The sequence below is a fragment of the Dipodomys merriami genome, unplaced genomic scaffold, assembly GCF_024711535.1.
Source record: "Dipodomys merriami isolate MVZ:Mamm:240054 unplaced genomic scaffold, mDipMer1.0.p SCAF_629, whole genome shotgun sequence".
NCBI lineage: Eukaryota > Metazoa > Chordata > Mammalia > Rodentia > Heteromyidae > Dipodomys > Dipodomys merriami.
This window is the reverse complement of record NW_027206212.1, coordinates 127815-148665: the sequence shown is the minus strand read 5'-3', so window position 1 is coordinate 148665 and position 20851 is coordinate 127815.

Here is a 20851-nt window from a genome sequence, read left to right as displayed (position 1 = left end):
TTTAACAGATGTACAGACCCTTGTTTAACATTTTGGTTTGTAGAAACTTTTTTCTGGCTGGATGAAGAGCCTGATCTGTAGTAGTTGCAGCAATGTCTGCTCTGTAGTCAGTTAGATCTCAATGGGGACCTAATCTCAGATCCAAAACTTTCTTTCCTTAACAGATGAATTAATGTGGCTGAGCCAGCTCAGAACTCACTGCCAGTTTGGTACTTTGAGCTGATACAGTGGAGTTGGGAATTACATTATCTCTCATATTTTACAACTTTAACTTTTACTACACAGTACTGTAGATGACTGGGAAGTCCATGCTGAGTTAGACAGGCATGGACATTAAGCATGCCTACCTTCCTATCTTCCTACCTGCCTATTTTCCCATGGCCTCCAGACTCTGATCAAGCTTTGAAGAAACAAGCATAAGTGACTCCAGGATCTGATACCATGTCTGCCATCCAACAAACAGTGTCTTACTGCCTCTGCATGTTCCAACATTTTCAGGGTTCCAGGAATGCCTTTCTCTATGCTGGGATAAATGAATCTTTGGCAGTTTCCTTGTTCAGTTGGTGGACTTGAACTCAGGGTTGAGCATTGTCCCTCAGATCTCCAGATCAAGGCTAGTACTTTGCCACTTTGAACTCTAAACCAACTCCACTTTTGAACACTCTCCTGGCAGATTAGAGATGACCATCTCACAGGTTCCTTTCTCTGCTCAGCCTGGCTTGACACCAGTTTTCAGATCAATAAATCTTTACTTGTGGGCATATTTACTCCAACTAAAAGCAAAAAGATGGTCATTGGAAGTGGATTTATAAGCATGGTCTTACCTTGAACTTATTAAGGGCCAACACTACATGTGACAAACTTGTCCTCTGTCCTTTATTGTGTTCCTTTTGGAAACTGCTATAAAAAACCTATAATGGCAAAGTAGGTTAAACAATCATTTTGGTGATCCTAATTGATCTCTTTTACTTTCAAATAAACTTTAGGATAATTTTCCCTTTTAAACTTTTCGTTGTCTGGGAAGCCTGCCACTACCCACAACTTACCAAATTTTTCACAAAAGGTAGGCCATTTTTAATCCCTTTTTAAAAGTCAGTTTAATTTGCATTTAAATGCTTCATTGAAACATCCCTTACCTCTTGGCTGAAAGTTTAAACATAGTCTATGTACCTACGTATGCATTAGACAGTCACAAGGATCATTTTTACCTGTATTTTACCCTTCAAAATATCTAGCAGAGTCCTGTTTTTGCTTATCTCTAAAATCCCATACATATCTGTAAGTATTCTGCAAGCTCTTGTTCCTCATTTTTTTGAAAGTCTAGCTTTTGTAATTGCTGCAGAATTAAATTTAGCAAAACCGTAATGTAATTGTGATTTTTTACAGTCATTTTCATGAAACTGGAAAAAGCAATATTATTGAGGGAAGAGAGATATTCATCCTCCTGAGAAATTCACTTTCAGCCTCCATAACAGTGAGAAAACACAGGCTCTCCGCATTATCCACACTAGTGTTTTATTATAACTCACTCAGAGCAACATCATAATGGACTAAAAGTGAATCAGTCACAATTGCTGCATCAGCAGTAATTAATTAAATATAAAAAGAAAGTACTAAAGTCATTTTGGGGTTACTCATACAAAGCCAAATGCTTATGAATCATGTTTTCATTTCACCACCAGAGAAAATAGAAATGTAGCTGTGATTCAAGTGGTAGAATTTAGCCTTGAGTAAAAGTACTTAAGGAGAGTGGCTAGGCTTTGAGATCAACCTACAGACTTCTACCCACACACAATGAAAATGTATTCCCAAATATGTGTTCTTTTATATCTGAATATTTCATGAACTTGGGGATGAAAGATGATGAGACAGATTTTACTCCTGTACACATTTTGTAATAAACAAGGAGTGTTATCTTCCAACAGATATGCCATTCAAAAACTGAAATGGAATAGTAATAATGTTGTAATGCATGGACCACACATATAGTAGAAGACTTTTGGGGAGCAGTAGAGTAGCCATTGCTCTCATGTCCTTGGCTTCAAGCATGATAGTCTTTCCTTATCTATCACTATCAAAACTCTTTGCATGATCTCAGTCAAATCTCAAAGGTCTAGAGTTCTTATTTCTGAGAAGAGTTCATTAAATTTCCTCCAACAGCCATTCCATAATATAAAAGACACACGTCAACAGCTTCACTATCTTAATTATTTGTCAAGCCTGGAAGTAATTGATACCTATCACTTTTGTCCAGTCTTTGAATATGAAGGCACATCATCCCTACGCAATAAAATGAGAGGATGGGAAACGTTGGCTCAGTGGGTGGTTTTCCATTACACCTAGTTTAATTCTGCCATAAAGGGTTGCTCTATAAATCACAGAGGTTTCTGCCAAAGGTTTACCCATGTTGGGTTTCATTATGTGTGAGTGCTCCAATGCTGACTGAAGGGTGATTTCTGCTTGAAAGACATCCTCTAATGTTCACTAGACATTCTGTCATTTTGCCAGGGCTCTGAAACCTGTAGAGACATAACTTCTGTCTAAATATTTGTCTACATTTATTATATTCACTTTTTATCTCCTGTTTATATTCTTGGATGCAATGAGGACTATAAACTTGGATGCAATGAGTCTATAAACACTCATCCATGCATGACTTCTTAGTGAAGGACATTTTTTTTTTTTGGTCAGTCGTGGGTCTTGAACTCTGGGCCTGGGCACTGTCCCTCAGCTCTTCAGCTCAAGGCGAGCACTCTACCACTTGAGCTACGGTGCCACTTCTGGTTTTCTGGTGGTTTATTGGAGATAGGAGTCTCATGGTCTCTCTTGCCCGGGCTGGCTTTGAACCGCGATCCTCAGATCTCAGCCTCCTGAGTAGCTAGGATTACAGGTGTGAGCCACCAGTGCCCGGCTCCTAGTGAAGGACATTTTTGAAACTTTTTACATTCATAAAGTTTCTCTCCTGTGTGTTTGCTGATGAAAATTTAAGTATAATTTCTTTTCAAAAAAATTCCACATATTTTATTCATAAGTTTTTTCTATGTGTGCATTCAATGTTGAACACTGAGGTATGCCTTGTGTGTGAAAGACTGCACATTTGCTATAATCACAAGTCTTATATCCTGTTTGGGTTCTCTAATCCAAGCTGATTTTTCTTCCAGGTGATTTTCCATATTTATAAAATTCCTAAGGTTTCTCATCTGTGTGGATTCTTTTATGCCTGCTGATCTGTGAACTCCGTGTGAAGGACTTGCCACACTTGTTATATTCATATGGTTCTCTCCTGTGTGTGTACTCTGATGAACAGTAAGGTCTGATTTCTGGGTCAAAGTCTTTGCACACACATTACATTTTTAAGGTTTCTCTCCTGTGTGTGTTCTCTGATGATGACAAAGGTGTGTCCTCTGAGTAAAACACTTTCCACATTTGTTACATTCATAAGGTGTTTCTCATGTGTGTATTCTCTTATGGACAGTAAGGTGTAACTTACATCTGAAATACTTTCCACATTTGTTACATTCATAAGGTTTCTCTCCTGTGTGTGTTCTCTGCTGGGCAGTAAGTTGTGACTTGTATCTGTAGTACTTTCCACATTTTTTACATTCATATAGTTTCTCTCCTTTGTTTGTTCTCTGATGAAGAGTAAGGTCTGATTTTTGGGTGAAAGACTTTGAACACACATTACATTCATTAGGTTTCTCTCTGGTGTGTGTTCTCTGATGGACAGTAAGCTTTGACTTACATCTGAAATACTTTCCACATTTATTACATTCATAAGGTTTCTGTTCTGTGTGAGTTCTCTGATGCTTTCTGGGACCTAACTTCAAGAGTGGAATATTTTCTACATATTTCATATTCATAGAGTTTCTCTTCTCATGGTATTTTAGGTTGGCAAGTCACTTCTGACTTCTTAGAGATAGATATTGCACATTGCTTATACTCATCAGGCTTCTCTGAATATTTCCTCTCAGGTTTTGTAAGGTATAAAACTTTACTGATTGAATCTCAATTCATTACTCCTGTATGTCCTTTCTGATTCATAGTGTCTATACACTTTAATTGGAATGTTTTTCCGCATATAGTGCTTTCAGGTGGTTTCTTGGGCAAGGAGATCAGACTTATCATATTCTTCTCTGTATCCATTATGGTTATAAGCAGGATCTCTGATACAAACCCAATTATGTGGAAAGAATTTGGTCTCTGAGTTTAAGATCTTCCCTCCTCCATATTCAAACTACTGAAGCTCATTTGGACCCTCATAATTTTGACTAAAAGGCTCCAAATATCTAAGGGATTGTTTATCTATAGGAGACAGACCAGGCATATATGCAGCAGGCATCTCACCAGGCATAATAGGGGAACCTGTTCTGATGTTGAATGAACTCTACAGTCCTCACTCTTAAGAGTTCTCGTCATTCCTATTCAGCACTAGCTTCTGTTTTGCTCTTTTATTCATGGCAGCACTTCACACAGACATTTATCTGAACCTTCCTGGTACGTTGTAATCACATTCTCCATTTCTTGAACATCTAAAATGATTCATGAAAAAAAGACAAAAACATAAATGAGATCCTTAATGTAAAGGTAAAGATATTTTTCCCATACTATTAGAGATCTTAAAATACTAAAATAGGGGGGCTGGGAAGGTGGCTCAGTGGTAGAGCGCTTGCCTTGCATGCCTGAGGCCCTGGGTTCGATTCCTCAGCACCACATAACCAAAAAGAAAAAAGCCGGAAGTGGCGCTGTGGCTCAAGTGGTAGACGGCTAGCCTTGAGCTGAAGAGCTGAGGGACAGCACCCAGGCCCAGAGTTCAGACCCACGACCAGAACCCCCCCCCAAAAAAAACAAAACTAAAATAGGTAATGATTTATGAGAGAATATATTTCTTTCTCTATAATGTGTTAAAAAATAATACTAATATTTTACGATGGAAAATGGATTTTTCTGTTTCAGTTCTCTTGTCTTTTTCATATCAGAGGAATTATTTACAAAAATTACTAAACTATTTATGGCTAGCATTTTAGGCTGTGTACTGTTGTAATTAGTATTCTTGGTTATTTTTTGAAATATTGTTTTGCTTGATCTTAGGGGTATAGCTGCTTTGGGTTGTTTTATTCTTTAAATATATTATATTATATACATATATATTATATACATATACATATATACACATATATACATACGTATATATTATATACATATATTATATACATATATGTATATATTATATACATGTATTATATACATATATGTATATATTATATACATATATATTATATACATATATATTATGCTACTCTATGTCTCAAACATTAGGAGAAGAGTATTTTCTAATTTCGGAGATCATACCTTTTTTTTATACAAGCCTTTTGCTTGTCACCTGAGGGTAAGGTTTTATATACACATCTCTTCGTTTCTAACTTCCCACAGTGAATTATTTTAAGTATCTTAGTAATTTAAAAATTTGTCTCTCTTCTTTTTAGACAAAGTTTCATCAAAATTTATTCCTGTCCCTCAAACCTATGTAAGCCCAAAGATTCTCCAGCTCACCACCTAATTAATCATTCTCTCTAGACTAAAACTTTGATTCTGTATCCCAGCCTCTCCCCACCTTATCCTTATCAGAAGATAGCAGTCTGGGCATACTCATATCCTATACCTGCCTTGTCCTAGCTTCAAAGAAAATGAAAGCTCATTTTCGAAATTTCTAATTTTCTTTTTTGTCAGAACAGTTTCCACACAGAGAAAGAATTGCTAACTTTAACTTTATTGACATACACAGTTCAGTGTGTATCTACATGCACTTTTTATTCACAAATCTAACAGAGAGAATCACCTAGTTCTCTGCCACACATGGGACTCAGGGGAATTAGGAATATTATTGGTCAATACAGAGCAAGTGAACTTACCAACTCAGTTCTGGATCCAAGATTACTATGCAAGATGCTGTAACTCACCTGTTAAATTCTTATTTTTATTGTGAAAATAGTGTACAGAGGGGTTACAATTACATGGGCAAGATAATGAATACATTTCTTACCAAGAATTGTTGCCTCATCCTTTGTTTCTGGTTCCCATCCCTTCTCATCCTCCCACCGCCTCCCTTCCCACTTCCCTCCCAACCTCCCCCCCCGAACAAAAGTTGCAAAGTTCATTTTTAGACATAACGACTTGTGCATCTCATTGTTGCAATGGGTCCACTTGTATCCCTATTTAAACGATTTGTTTTTTTTTTCCCTTCCCTTCCACAAATTACACCAACATCAAATAAAGTGTGGGCAGGGGTTATACCATGGGGGAGGGACATACAAAGCAACAAAAAATAATCTTATTAATATGTTAGAAACAATCGCATTAAAGAAAAAAATTTGAATACTTATCTTGTGGCTCATTTCCCTAACATCAACTTATCTGACCTTTTCTACTTAACTCAGACATATACTAGTTATTGCAAATGAGGGAAACCATGGGGCCTATGTTTCTTTGGGCCTGCCTTACTTCACTTAATTTAATTTTTTCCAAGTCTTTCCATTTCCTAACAAATGGGGCAATATCATTCTTTCTGATAAAGGCATAGAATTCCATTGTGTATATATGCCACATTTTATTGATCCAATCATTTACTGAGGGGCATCTGTATTGGTTCCATATGTTAGCTATGGTAAATAAAGCTGCAATAAATATAGATGTGCGGGTAGCTTTAGTGTGGTCTTGTTTGTGATCATTTGGGTAAATGCCCAAAAATGGGTTTGCTTGGTCATAGGAGAGCGCTATGTGGAATCTTTTGTGGAACCTCCATACTGCTTCCCAAAGTGGTTGAATAAGTTTACACTCCCACCAACAATGCAGTAAGGTTCCCTTCTATCCACATCCCCTCCAGCATTTGTTGTTATTAGACCTGTGAAATTCTAGTCTGAGGCTTCTCCCATATATAGCTCTTCATCTTGCTCCAGCTTGACAATCAATTGAGTTTTAGGAACACAGTGCCCTGTTAATAAGAAACAGTGGAGAACTATTGCTCATGCTGTTTCAAATTAGCTGTAAGATCTCAGATATCCTTTTTACCAGGTTGCTCTAAATCTTCTTTCTCATTTCTCACTGGCTCCATGGTTGACTTTCCCCCAGCATTGGTTTAAACTTTGCAGGTTGTGTGGCTTGAACTCAGTTCTTTTTCTCCAGGCTAACATTCTATCAGTTTGAGCCTAGCTCCATTTCCAGTTAATGAGTGCTTAATTTGAGATAAGTGTCTCAAGGACCATTTACTGGCATTACTGGCTTCAAAATGAAAGCCTCAAATTTCAAACAACTAAGCAGCATGGATAACAGACGTGAACCACTGCACGCACACACACACACACACATACACACACACACATATACATATACACATATACATATGTGTATATATGTGTATATATACATTACATATATGTACATATATATACATATATACATATATTTGTGCATATATATGTATATATACACACAAATATACATATATAAGCATATAATACCTATATACCTATATGCATATATATACATATGTGTATATATACCTATATACATATATATGCATATATATATGTGTGTGTATGTATATGTATCTAGGCATATATATCCATATATAGGTACATATATGTATATATGTAGATATACACACATATATATGCATATATATCTATATAGGTATATGAATATATATACATATATATGTACATATATATGTTTGTTCATGCATTTTCTAGATTATATATCCACCCACAATAATCACCTCAATTTTGTGGAGGCTGTCTCCTGCTTAGGGAACATAGTTTGGAATTTTTTGTCAAACTGCTGATTTGGATTCTTGAAGAATGAGAATTGCATTGCCTTGTAATGTATATAATCCACCTGACGATTTCCTTAGAAACAAATAACACTTCTCACAGACTATAAACTTACATTAAAATAGCATTGAAAATTCAATAAATATTCACATTTCTACTAAAAACAAATCATTTCTGGGCATCAGTGGTTAACGCCTGTAATTCTAGCTACTCAGTAATCTTAGACCTGAGGATCGCAGTACAAAATCAGCCCTGGCAGGAAAGATGTGAGACACTTATCTCCCATTAACCACCAGAAAGCTGGAAGAGGTGATGTGGCCCAATGATAGAGTGCTCACGCTGAGCTGAAGAGCTGAGGCATACATAGCAGGCACCTCGGCCCAGAATTCAAGACAAACCACCAACAAAAAAATCATTTGACCTTTCAACTTAATGTGATATTTTCAGCTTACCCAAGGACACCAGGATGCTATATGTTTCTAGCATCACAACTCTATAAAGGGTCTTCTGAGAAATATATAATTCCTGCCACTCTTCCAAACTGAACTCCACAGCCACATCATCAAATGACACCAGCATCTGTAAGGGCATATTCCATCAATTTATTATCACTGAGTCATGAAAACACCGAGGCTGTAATTTCTTTGTTCTATATGTGTGCTTTTGTCTCACATAATGTGTTTGGAGCTTGCTCTGTTATGTATACAGTGAGAGAGAAAAAAAATCAACGTAAAAATATTTTCCCCCATAGGGGCTGGGAAGGTGGCTCAGTGGTAGAGCGCTTGCCTTGCATGCATGAGGCCCTGGGTTCGATTCCTCAGCACCACATAAACAAAAAGAAAAGAACCGGAAGTGGCGCTGTGGCTCAAGTGGTAGAGCACTAGCCTTGAGCTGAAGAGCTGAGAGACAGCGCCGAGGCCCAGAGTTCAGGCCCCATGACCGGACCCAAAAAAAAATATTTTCCCCCATAGTAACTTGGTAATTACAAATACTAAATTTTTCTTTATTTTTTAATATAGTTATGTATATATTTTTTATTGTGAAAATACAAATAGTTTTTCTAATACATCAAAACACACTTCTGATTCCAGCAATAAAGACAAGATAAACAGTTCTAAAAAGCTAATCATCTCGCATGACAACTTTAAGTATAATTGGTAGTCTGAAAGTGTGTGTTTAGCTTATTTTGGTAATATTTACAACATACCTGTGGAACAGTGAAGTAAACAAATATTTTTTCCTGAAATCCTATTCAGATTTTCTATTAAATAGTGCTCTCATAAGCTATCACAACATGGTCATTACACCATATGGAATAAATAACATATTAGTAGATCTATGAAATGCAGTGTCCAGGTAAATGTTAAAGGGTGTAAAAGTACTCAAAAATAGTAAATGAATGAGTTGGCTCTCATAAGATTTGACCTAATACTCATAATAAAACATCTTATATTAATCATTTTTGTTTTTAAATTTCTAGATATAAAAGTTTGTTCATAGATAGCCAGATGCTTCCTTCATAAGTAAAAAAGAACTGCTAGCATGCACTTTTATGAACATTGCCTACTTCCTATAATACCAAATATATATTTATTACTATAAAATGATTCTTAACCAACTTTGCATTTTAATAGGCCTTAAGGTTAGGATGCATGTAAATGGATAGAGGCTTGAGGAACGTTCAAGAAGACCCCCCAAAAATGTGAAACATGACCACCACAAGAAGGATAGGGTAAAAAAATAAGAAGAGGGACATGATCTAAAAAATATAGAAGAAAAGTTTTACAAATTGCAATAAAATACGGTACTAATTTCTTGTTAAGTGCTTAAAAGGAAACATTTTTTATTCCCAAATTGAAATCCATTACAATTGAACAATGGCCAACAATCCCTCCAATACAGTCATGCTTGAAAATATCAGAGGTGAATGATGAGTAACACACAAAAAGGAAAAATATATCTGTAAAGTGTTGAAAGAAAACAGACTTCAATACACAATCCAGTGGGGAAAGGGCCTCTTCTAACAAAATACATTGAAGTTATTTCTAGGGAAAGAGAATGCTTCATTAACACATCATTTTAAGTGTTACAATAAAGTATCCTGCTTCAAGTGAAAAAATACCAACATATATCTACATAGATGAGAAGATTATTAAAATAGTAAATGTGTAGGTAAAAGAGTATATAGAAAGTTGATGTGTAGGGGAATGAACCCCAAGATAAGTATTCAAATGTTTTTTTTTTGTTTTGTTTGTTTTCCTTTCATGAAATTTTTTCTATCATATGTATAAGATGATTTCTATGTTGCTTTGTATGTTCCTCCCCCACAGTATAACCCATACTTGCACTGTTTTTGATGTTGGTATTATTTGTGGAGGGGAAGGGGAAAAAATCGTTTAACTAGAGATACAGGTGGACCCATTGCAACAATGAGATGTACAAGTTGTTATGTCAAAAAACGAACTTAACAACTTTGGTGGGGGTGGGGGGAGGAGAAGGCTATGGGAAGGGATGGGAAGGGGAAACAACGAGGAGAAAACAATGCTTGATAAGAAATGTACTCGTTATCTTGCCCATGTAATTGTTACTCCTCTGTACGGTATTTTCACAATAAAAATAATAATAATATGAATGAATAATAAAGAGTAAAAAATGGTAAAAAAAAAAACCTAGAACTAATTTATAAGTGTATAAATAAATACAATGGGGTTGTATTTAAAAACTTATGTATTAAAACAAATGTATTAAACAAAATATGGTATTTTCAGGAGAGAATTCAAATTCACAGTTTAAGGAAATAAATACCAGGAACCTGGTAACAGAGTTAGTGGAGTGGGGTCAAAGGGAAGGGATAGTTGAATGAAGAGAAGAAGCAAGGCCTGCAGTCATACAATTCAATGCATATCTTACAAAATTAAGAAAACTGAGGGGAGGGGTGTAGTTAGGAGGGATGAGTTGAATAAAATGTGTCACATTGATCAAGATGCATTGTATTCATGAACTGATTTGTTGATTGGTAAATCCATTATAGAACTATTAAAAGATAATTAAATTTAAATTTAAATTATTGAAATAAAAAAAGGAATGTATAGAATACATATTGTATTTAGTTCCTCTTGTGGAAGGAAAACTTATAGCATTAAATTCATGATTCATAGTGCATGAAAATTCAATATGTTAATATATAAGTGTATTAAAAACAAAGTACATTAACTGGGCATATGGATCACTTAATATTGAACTTGCCTGGCAAATATGAAGGCCTGAGTTCAAAGAATTAATTCTACAAAAACATGTAAAAAGGGAATAGATTTAGGTTATAAATATAATTATTCCATTGAAAAGTAACTATATTATGCCAGATAATTCTACTGTGAAAATATTGTAAAATTTAAATGTTCCTAGTAAACGTACATTGAAGTACATCCAGCAAGTTAACTTCCTATGTGTTCCTAACAAAGAATCTGACAGGGTAGGAAATTTGTTTACTTGCAGTTCTATAGTATAACAATTTTCCTGCTCATGGTACTTCTTCTGAAGCTCTATGCTTCAGCTTGAGAATGGCCTTTGTTCTTTACATTAAAAAAAATCTCTGGTTATTTCTTTATAACGAAATTTTCAGTCAAATTACCAGACTAGATTATAGCGACTTTATAATATCCTTTCCAAAAAATCTTGCAGGCCTCTCATATTTTGATTTGCACAAATTCAGTGGAACATAAAAACAAATTTTGGAAAAAGTATGGCACCTGTATTGAGCATGAAGTCTTATTTGTATCCTATGAACAATCCAGTATAACAACTATGTACATCAGATTTAATTTGTAATAGGTATCAGAGGTGGTTCACAGTGTATAGGAGAATGCCTGCAGGTTATATGAGAAGTGATTTACAGTGAATTTGAGGTGTCTGCAAGTTACATAGCAGCAAAATAAGAAATAAATATCAGACGAGAGAAGCAGATAATAAATAGCAAAATGGCAATCAAAATAAAACCTTATTAATACTGTATAATATAGGAAATATATAAGGCACTGTCAAACATGAACAGAAGAAAGAAAACTTAATGACAGAAAACTTAAGACATGAACTAGAGAGAAGTACAAATAAAAAATATAAACAGAACGCATAAGCAAAAACTAATAATGAAAAATACAAGGAGTGATAATATGAAGGATATAAACATCAGACAAAAATATATTTTTTGTAGACTTGTTTTATTCTTTTCCCAAGTAAATAGATGACAGTTTTTGATATCAGGAATATGAGTAATTTACTGTTCTTTAAGCAGATGTAAAGCTACATCTCTTATGAAAAAAAAAAAAAACTTTGACAAATGATTAGAAGTTGAACACATTTTCTACCAAAACAAAAACGTTCTCACTTATAAAGGAAAAAAAATCCCTGGTGGGTGTTTTGAGTCCCACCTAAAAATAATAAGTTGAAGAGAAAATTGAATAGTGCGAGAGAGTAACGACATGTGTGGTGCAGCTTAACATTTGGTTCTTTTGAGAGGCAAATTTAGTGTTCTAAAACCTTCAGATCTCATATGGCCACCTGATAGCTAGGGTTATGCTGTGTGGGGGTATCTGGTTAAGACTGCTAGAGAAGAAAGTGCTAGTTCCTTCCAGATCTTTCTATTTGTTTTTTTTTTAATTTTATTTGTGAACATAATGTACAGTGGGGTTACCATTCCATTGGCAGGATAATGCATACATTTCTTACCAAGTATTGCAGTCTCCTCCTTTTTTTACCCTTCACCTCCCTTCCCAGCCTACCCCATCCCCCCCACCAAATCCTTCCCCCCTCTCCCCCACCGACATTGTAAAGCTCGTTTTTGACATGACAATTTGTACTTCTCATTGTTGCAACAGGTCCATCTGAATCGGTAAAAGACTTGTTTTTCCCCACAAGTTATACTGACATCAAATATAGTGAAAGTGGGGGTTATACTCTGGGGGAGGGACATACAAATGACCACAGATACAGACCACTTATAATAACTGACATATCATACACTTTGATAATAAAAGTTTTATGCTGAAAAGCAAAGTGTGCAAATCCATCTTTAAAAGGCCATGCAGTTACAATATCTTTAATCTACAAATTTTGTAGAAATAAATATGAGAAATAAAAATACGTGATAAATACATGAAAATTAAAAAATATATTTATAGTATTCTATGAGTGTAATAAACACAGGGGAAATTACAATGGATCTCAAAGAAATGTATTTTACCATTGTGATTTATAGAATATTAAATGTAGCCACTTTCTTACTTCACCTTTTAAATAAAAACAAATTCATTTGGGTTGGGATTAAGGCTAAGTGGTAGAGTACTTGTCTACCATGCATGAAGCCCTAGATTCAATTTCTTTTTTTTTTTTTTTTTTTTTTTTGGGTCCGGTCGTGGGGCCTGAACTCTGGGCCTGGGCACTGTCCCTCAGCTCTTCAGCTCAAGGCTAGCGCTCTACCACTTGAGCCACAGCACCACTTCCGGCTTTTTCCTTTTTGCTTTATGTGGTGCTGAGGAATGGAACCCAGGGCCTCAGGCATGCAAGGCAAGCGCTCTACCACTGAGCCACCTTCCCAGCCCCCCTAGATTCAATTTCTAAGCACTACATAAACAGAAAAAATAGGAATTGACATTTTGGCTCAAGTGATAGTGTGGTAGCCTTGATCAAATCAAGATCAGGAATGGTGACCAGGATTGGTCCCAAGTTCAAGCCCCAGTAATGGCAAAAAAAAAAAAAAAAAAAGTTGAAATACGCATAGTGTATTCACATGGATATCTTCGGGAGGTTGGGGGAAAGCCAGAGAACTTGAAGGAAATGGAGTGAAAAAGTGCATCTGAGGAGGTCATTAGGCATTGATGAAAGTAAGTTATACAAGTCATGATTCACAATGGAAAGATTGTGAGAGAGTGAGGGTATGGAAGACACAGAAAATGTACTCATTACTTGACCTAAGGACTAGTAGTTTCCCCATAGATCACCACTATATCAACCATAGAATAAATTAATTTTGAAACAATTTCTCCATGGAATTGTGTGAGCATAGAGTGAAAAATATGTAACACATTTAGAAGAGCAGCTAAAATTATTAGAAATAATATACAGCATTTAATTTGAAACATGAAATACTGGAGCTTAGGTTGAATATTGATTTTATATAAGCGATTAATAATAATCTCATTCTATTGTTGTATCCAATTAACTGTTAATAATAAATATTCAGGTAAAAAAAACAAACGAATACTTCTGGCACAAGAATCTCATCCTACCATAGGTACTAAGGAGGCTACAGTCTGGAAGCCATACTGGGTAGACAGCTCAAATTAAGGAGCTAATCAAAAGGTTGGAGGCATGGCTCAAGAGATAATGCCAGCAGTGTAGGAGGAAGCTGAATACTGTGAGGCCTGTGAGTTCATGTTCCAATTATACCACAAGAAAGACACAGTGGAGGCATAGGTAGGTATATACCATGAGTTTCAATGTTAGACACCAAACATGCAACACAACAAATCCTCATCTCAGACATAAAGAGAAAAAAACTGATTGGGGGAGGGGGAGAGGAGAAGAGCAAAGGGACCAAAAAAATAAGGAGGGAGAATGGTCCAGTGTGGAGTGTAGAGGAGGGGGAGAGAGAGAAAGGGAAAGGAATAAAGAAGAGAGGAAGGGAGGAAGCTTCATAACATTAGATTTGACTGTTACTTCTTGAATGGGACACCAACACTACCCAATAAAAAAAATCAAACAAGATTAAGTGCCTCCAAGTAAAACCTTGTACATCACAAGACATGATCTACAAAGAAGGAAAAGCATGGTATGAGAGTAAATATTTGTGTATATCTCTAAATTGACTAGTACCTGGAATGAATTAGAAAATATAAAAGAAAATCCTACAAGTAAGCCTAACACACAAAATCTAATTTGACAATGTGAAAAAAGATTGAAGAGATTTTCTACAAAGAATATGTATAAATAGGTGATTAAAACATATAAAGAAGTCCAATATCAATTATCATGACAAAATTCAATCAAAATTATATTGAAAAACTACTTTATACATGTTGTATGGACATAGTTTAAAAAACAGTGACAAAAATTATCCAATATTTAACAAGTTTGGGGAAGGATGTGAAAATAATATGAACCCTGACACATTTCTGGCAGTAATATAAAAAATCATAGGTATTTTTGAGATTCCTAAAAGAACTAAGTCAAGCATTACACAGAAATAGGATCCAGGACACCTATTTCTGGATTTGTACCTAACAGAAGAGAAACCAGAACTAGAAGAAATATTTTGAGAATTACTGTACATCCACTCACAATAACCACAATATAGAAGCTTGTAAATGATAGATAAATTATTTGAAAGCAAGAAAAATTTACTACCTTTTATGGCATGGATGAAACTTGAGTAAAATGAGATAAATAAAGTACCTAAAGGAACAGCATGGTATGATTTCACTGAGCTTCCAAGGATGAACAATCTCATAGAGCCAAAAATTATGAAATTTCCTGAGTCTGGGGTAAAGAGGAACAGGAGCTGCATATTTAATGATTATACAGCTTCATATATGGAAGATCAAAAATGTAATAGATGGATAGTTGGATGGTTGTAACATTACTATAGATCTTTTTTTCCATGTATGAGTGGTAACCTTCCCTGTGTAAACTCAAGCAAATATGCTTGCTTATGGGGACTTGGGGACCAAGTGCCAGTGAGCCTTGGGGCCACTTGTTTCCTCTTCATCTCTCTATCTGTTCATGTCTGTGTTTTTCTGATTTTCTTTGGCTCTGGAATCCCATAAGCCTGCCTTGAGTTACAGGTATCCACAATTTCTTATAAAGTGGGTAAGAAAAATGTCAATGCTAGCCTTGCGCTGAAGAGCTGAGGGACAGCACCCAAGCCCAGAGATTAAGCCCCAGCATAAAAAGAAAGAAAGAAAAATGTCAATTCTAAGAGCCATGTCAGCAAATGTAAATTGATCAGTAAGACAAAATAGTTCCCAAATACAGCATGTCAAAAAACAGTGAGAGACACATGGGGAGAATGAGGACTGAAAGAGAAGAAGAGATGGCGAAAAATATATAAAAAGCAGGAGAAAGAGGAATAATGAAAGTTAATGGGTAGGAAACAGAATGAAGAGAGAAAATAGAGAAAAAAATCATGAGAGGACACCTAGGGAAAATAGAGAGGACTTTCCATGAACACCACACCCTATGTCATCAACTATGATCAAGTTTTATGTAGTCAGAGATCAGAAAGAAGTTCAAGAAGTATGTACGGAGAGTAGTTTAATTACATATAGTTTACTCAGTCTTCTATAACATTTGAAACTGTATGTGAGACAACACTATTTCAGAAACACCGGTAAAACCTCTTTAACATAATCCAACATTAGTCATAAAGAGGTGATCTCTGACAAGTTGCCAGCAAATGTTCACTTTACATGACAAGTGACCTCCTCAATGTCTCTGAATCACATAGCAAGTGTAACTACTTTTTCTCACATCAGAAAAACTGGAAGCAAGTCTGCCCTCAATTTAGACAGACTGTAACTTATTATAATCTACTCATTCTAAAAACCATCTTTTTTTGTGAAAATACCATACAGAGGAGTTACAGTTACATGGGCAAGATAACGAGTACATTATGAACCCAAGCTAAGTATTCAAATTTTTTTTTCCTTCATGCAATTGTTGCTAACGTATTTATAAGATGATTTCTATGTTGCTTTGTATGTCCTTCCCCCATGGTATAGCCCCTATTTTCACTGTATTTGATGTTGGTAGAATTTGTGGAGGGGAAGGGCAAAAAAAAATAATTTAACTAGGGGTACAGGTGGACCTATTGCAACAATGAGATGTACAAGTCTTTATGTTGAAAAAGGAACTCTAAAAACCATCTTTATCTGATTTAGAAACATGTTCCTAAAGCAGAATCATTTGTTCTGTTTTCAAATAGTAGACACCCGAAGCTTTCTAAAATGGAATGTGGAAAATGAGAAATAAAAAGCAACTTACCAGAGATCCTCTCATTCTTTCTTGCTATTGACAATGAACAGAAGATTCTGGAAGCATGGCTTAGAGACAAGGCAATAGACATAGTCAGGAAAGAACCTGTGTGATTATGATCCAGATTCTCCTGTTCAAAAATTACACATGGAGTGAAAAAGCACAAAAGCCTTCTTATGGGAAAATAATCTTTTATATCTCAAGTAGAGTACTAAATACTCTCCTGAAGATGACTCCACAGTCCATTAGTTAGTAGACAGACAGTATAAAAGCAATTCATTTCTAGTTTAATATATATACAGAATTCATAAAACTAAGGTTCCTAAAAATAATTGAATAATTGAAACAAAAATCCACACCTTCAGGAACCCTAGTTATTAATACTTAGGGTTATATGAATTATTTTCTATTCGTTAAAATGGATTCTAGGACTCCATTGTGCTTTTGTACTCTATCTTACTCAGTTACATATTTAAACTCCATGGAGAGCATATAGGTTATAACTCAGTACTTTTTCACCCATAATTATACAGGAAAATTTATACAATACATATTACCTTCATAATATTTCAGTAGTGATTTTCAAATGGCACATTTCCTTGTATCCAAATACTCAGAGCACCCTTGTGCAATGACTTGAAATTTGCCATTTAACCTGCTTCACATAATCAGTAAAGATTATGTAAATAGAGGTTTGAGAAGTCCCTAATTCTCACTTTCCTAAACAATCATACGAAGAATTATGGCCATCCTTAGGGCTAGGAATGTGGCTCAGTGATAAAGTGCTTGCCTAGCATGCTTGTAGCCCTGGGTTCGATTCCTCAGCACCACATAAAGAGAAAGAGAATTATGGCCATCCTGATGTAGATAAAGGGCCTAATAAAGTTGTAACATGAAATACTAGTCATAGGATTTACAATCCCAACCAACAACCACAGCCAATGAACCAGAAGATTAAAATCTTAAGTTACACAAATAATACTAACACAAAATTCCAAGCTGATGACACCCCAAAATGCAGACCAGTAAAAATAAACAAATTGCATACTATATGCTTTTTCTTGTATTTGTTGGCAGGAAATCCTACTATCCAGACCGGGTTTTTTTTTTTAACAACTGCATCGAATGGAAACTCTTAATATAAAATAACATGAACTTCATAGTGATATGCATGAAAAATGAAAATCTATAAATTTCATTTAGGTCCTTTCTGCTAAGAAACACAATATGAATCATTTAAAAGCAACATCTGCACATTCATATTGGGTTTTCCACTTTACAAGAATGTTTTCTTACTTTAAAAACTTGCAAAAAAGTGTTATACACTAATCAATATTCAAATACTCAAGACCAGGCGTGTTGTAGATTTCAGGGTGGGATTTTTTTTTTGTTTTTGTTTTAGGATTTGTGCTATCTTTAAAATTGAAAGTCTTATTTCATATTATTTTATTAGAAATATAATCTGTATCTAAAAGAGTGTATTGTAATTGGGCTGACTTGTTTATGATTTTAATGTTAGCTACTCAGAAGTTAGAGATCTGAGCACCACAGATTGAAACCAGCCGGGGCAGGAAAATCTAAGTGACTCTGATCTCCAATAAACTACTAAAAATACCTGGAAGTGGAGATATGGATTAAATAGAAGAACATTAGGCTGGAACAAAAGAAGCTCAGGGTCAGTGTCCAGTGCTTGAGCCCAAGAACCAGGAGTAGCACAGAAAAACGGGCACTGTAGTGTATTTAAATTCTATTGAACAATTGTTTTGGAATACATATTTTAGCAGTCTCTCATTTTAAGTAATGTAAAATAGGCTCATTATTGTAGTGGAGAAGTTGTATCTAGTCAAGAACAAATAAACTGGAGAATATCCATACTAGTAACATTTTAAGCTAGGAAAATCCATAGGAAGTGCAAAGGATAAAAGGGATCAACATGTTTCACTAAGATATTTTAAAGGAATGTTCAAGCTTCATTGACTTCAATTCCCACAAAGAATTTCTTAAGTGAAATAATACTTCTTTCAGCATTTTGAGACAAAATGGATAACACTAGCTAATATTTTGTTATATTTTACATCTACAAAACATACAAACTTGAGCAGGACACAGTACCTCAAATTTCCTTCTGTAACAATCTTTGACCAACAATTTCTGAACTGCAGGTAAAAACCAACGAGTTAAGGCTACTATCAGTATATCCATAGGTGGGACATTTCAGAGAACATGCACTAGAAATGATACTGTGGAGACGCTGAATAAATTAGTAAGAACTGATACAGATAATTTCAGTTGTGATAATTATTCCTCCACCAAAAACCACAGCCCCATATCCCTTCTGAGAACTAGGCTCTGTCTGATTTCTCAGGCAAGTTTATTTTCTCTCCTAGTAGTTACTGTTAATCTTCCAACAGCACCAAGTGATTGGGAGTGTTAGAGGAAAGAGTACCACCTGAGTCTTGTGCTCTAGGAAATAGAACCAATTTTTGCTTAAGGCAAGGAAGCTGGAAACATTTTGCCCTTACTTGCCTTTGTGCCTCTGCTCTGTAGGGCTTGTCAGAGTTAACAACATATCTTCCTTCAAACATTACTAGGCTTCATTGCTTAAAAGAAAGAAGAAAAACAGGACCATCAAACACTACTGTAATATCTCATGTGTACATGTTCCTAGAAAGAAGGTCTTGTACAAACACGTGTTAACTACAGCGAGGAGTGCTAAGAAAATTAACAAGGGAGGAGAACAGAGACACCTCTAGGTGAAACAACACAGAAACCCAAAATGCAACTGCAATATAAATGGAGTCAAAGCAGACACACACTTCACAATTTCACTACAAAGGTTACCATGCTCATCTTACACCTGGGCAAAGTTTAATAAAGTCACATGGCTTAACAGCAATGATTCATAGTCATGGAAATATAAATGCACATTTCCCTGTTGTTCCTATTCGGGAGAACTACCCAACTTGCTGTCAGAGCTTTGTGAGCTAGTTTCTGGCACCTGGAGGCACAAGGGCTTTGGCAACACAAACTCTTGAACCCTGAACAAATCATCAGCCCCTTACTGGAGTAACATGTGGAGGATAGACTCCTTCTTGGGTTCTGCATCCAGCTCGCAGTTCCTGCCTGACAGTGGAGAGATACTTTCAAGTTACAAGTCCCAAGCTCCACTGAAGAGAAAACTTCCAGCAGCAAGGCAAAGGGAAAGGAACTGGAATTTGCAGGCTGAAAATACCCACAGGGAGTGGGGAGGCTCATGCGCAGAACAATATTTGCCCCTTAAAAAAATAGAAACCAAGCACTTTCAGAGCATCTGTGCTTCAAGGGAAACTACAATTCCCACAATGCACTGTACCACCCTTGAGGAAGTGGGGTTCCACCAGTGCTAGACCCTAGGTCCCAAGACTTTATGGTTGTCTATGGACTTTTCTCTCCCACCTGTGGAAGTATAGGTAAGGTTTTTTTCATGAAAAAGTACGGTTTTCCTCCTGAATCATTGTTAGGCCAACCGAAAAATGGAAATTGTATTGGGATCATGAGATTAGATGGCTTTTTAATTCTTGCTTATATTATTATAATTGGGGTTATGAGACTATTTTGGTTTTGTTTTTATTTAACAGATAATTTCGGTTGAATGTAAATCATGTCCTTCTTTATTTTTTATAATAGCTCCCTGCTCACTATAAAAAAGGTATTCCCAGACACTAAACTGATTCTTGGGTCATTTTCCATGCTCTCATGTATACACAGCAATAAAGTAGCAGAATTGCTAGGTAGATATGCAGCATAATCCTTACACCAATTTAGATTTTTCAAAAATCTAACAATTTCCCAGAAACACCCAAATTCCATCTATGAAATTTTAAGGAGTTTTTGGCTGTTTCCAAATTTTTCCTTTCCTTTTAGTTTTTTTTTTCTCCTCTTTTCTTTTCTTTTTGTTGTTGTTCCTGTGGCTTGAATTCGAGGACACTATCTTTTCTTTAATAATTTCTCCAGCTAAC